Below are 2,500 nucleotides of genomic sequence, written 5' to 3'. Positions count from 1 at the left end.
TTACACTGTAGTTTAGATCCCAATATCAGGTTCTGATAGTATTCACACTGTAGTTTAGATCCCAATATCAGGTTCTGATAGTATTCACACTGTAGTTTAGATCCCAATATCAGGTTCTGATAGTATTCACACTGTAGTTTAGATCCCAATATCAGGTTCTGATAGTATTCACACTGTAGTTTAGATCACAATATCAGGTTCTGATAGTATTCACACTGTAGTTTAGATCCCAATATCAGGTTCTGATAGTATTCACACTGTAGTTTAGATCCCAATATCAGGTTCTGATAGTATTCACACTGTAGTTTAGATCCCAATATCAGGTTCTGATAGTATTCACACTGTAGTTTAGATCCCAATATCAGGTTCTGATAGTATTTACACTGTAGTTTAGATCCCAATATCAGGTTCTGATAGTATTTGAATGGGGTCCTCTCAGGTACTTGGACCCTGTCACACTGTAGTTTAGATCCCTAAATGATTTAGTTTAGATCCCATAAGGAGACAAACTGTCAACTTCATACTCCAACCAAATTAATTTGGCTCATAAATGTGAATAGATGAATGGACACACGGTGAAAGTTTAATTTATTTTTCATTCCAACTTGACATTCTGACAATGATTTATTTTTACTTGGTAAATCCCCTGACAATGTTGTTGTAAGACAAAGGTTCAGATAGATGTTTGACATGCTGAAAGGTCGTACATGTTTGAACATTCATTGCAGTGATTGTGTCTAGCCCACTGTATTCCAGTTTATATACATTTAATCATCTCATGAGTACCTTATGAAATATAAAGTTTGCCAATTTGTTTCATGTGAGAGTGTTATTGTCCCAAATCCGAAATAAACTATGGGTTATAGCTTCTATTAAACCCTGAATGAAAGGCTGTAATCACAGCTTGCCCTTACTCACTAATAGGCTGGGTCAGAAATACACTCCATCTAGGTAATGGCTGGCAAGCAGTAATTATACTACATGCTATATATATACATCTGGGACTGTAAACATAGGATTGTAATACCCAGTAATTACTGTTTCTCTGCCGTTCGCCGACGGACTCCAACAAAACTCAACAGGCAGTTTAATTCATGGCGTCCATTATAGTGATGTGACACAGTGGACTCACTGATAGTGGTGCTGTGAGTTATGCAGTAGGGTGTAATTGTCCTCCTGGTTAAACCAAAGCTCCAACGTCACATTGAAATGTATGTGTGTCACAAATACCACCATATTCCCTATCTAGTGCACTACTTTTCACCAGGGCCCAAAAGTCTGTAGTCAAAAGTGTGCACTGTATAGGGAATAGGGTACCATTAGGGACGTAGTTGTAGACAGTGATATGTGACAGGAACGTGTGACGCAGTACGATGTAATACAGAGAGGTAGCAGACCTGAGTTCAAATACTATTTGAGATCATTTCTAATACTTGAGCTAGGTTTGATTGAGCTTCCGTGACGCAATAGAATCTACAGAATGGTCTTAGAAGTGCAAACCCCGCCCCTTCTGGCACTCCAGCCGGGCTAGAGCAAACACTCTAAAGGAATTGAAAGATTTCAAATAGTATTTGAACCCAGGTCTGGTACGTAGGTGCTGTACAGTGAGAAATCTGCTGCAGCCAGGGACAGTGATACATAATGTCGATGTATCCACGAGGATGAATTGTATTTCTCCCAGCTACACTTAGCTATGTGTAAGTAATGGAGCGTGGCATCATGGGAAATGACCCATAGAGATAGATAGAGAGGTGTGCCCTCTTTCCATCTCTATGGAAGGTGATGCTACAGTAAATGTCTCCAAAAATCTTAATCAGGGCGTGTATTCATAAAGTGTTTTAGAGTTTGATTGCTGATCTAGGATCAGTTTTGCCTCATAGACCATAATAATTAAGATTGGACATAGGGGATCTGATCCTAGAACAGCGCAGACCAAGCAGTGAAGACAAAAAGACAAACTAATATATATATCTATATAAGTATTTAGTCAGCCACCAATTGTGCAAGTTCTCCCACTTAAAAATATGAGAGAGGCCTGTAATTTTCATCATAGGTACACTTCAACTATGACAAACAAAATTAGATTTTTTGACTAAATATAAATTATTATTATTATTATTACCAAGCAATCAAATATATGGATATTATGAGAAAACAGGAAGTCTTTAAAACTAGTTTTCACTATATTTCACTTTATTATTATGTTATTACCATAAAATTACATTTTTACTAGGATAATTGAATAGGATCTCTGTGGTTGTTACCCTCTATTCTGAGCTGGAATGTAAAGTGCTACTGAACCATTTCCCATTTCTTTAGAAGACCTCTTTACAAAAACAAGTTCAAAGGATTAATCAACATTGTAATGGGGTTTAGCAACGCAACCTACAAAGGAAATTGAGATATTTGCTGTTACTGCAGGCAACAGTGATATGGTGGGTACCAACCTGCCAAATGTTAGTTCCACGTGTCAGTATTGTTGGTTGAGGAACACAAGAAC

The sequence above is a fragment of the Oncorhynchus clarkii genome, chromosome 23 (assembly GCF_045791955.1).
Source record: "Oncorhynchus clarkii lewisi isolate Uvic-CL-2024 chromosome 23, UVic_Ocla_1.0, whole genome shotgun sequence".
Taxonomy (NCBI): Eukaryota; Metazoa; Chordata; class Actinopteri; order Salmoniformes; family Salmonidae; genus Oncorhynchus; species Oncorhynchus clarkii.
Note: the sequence above shows the minus strand (reverse complement) of the source record.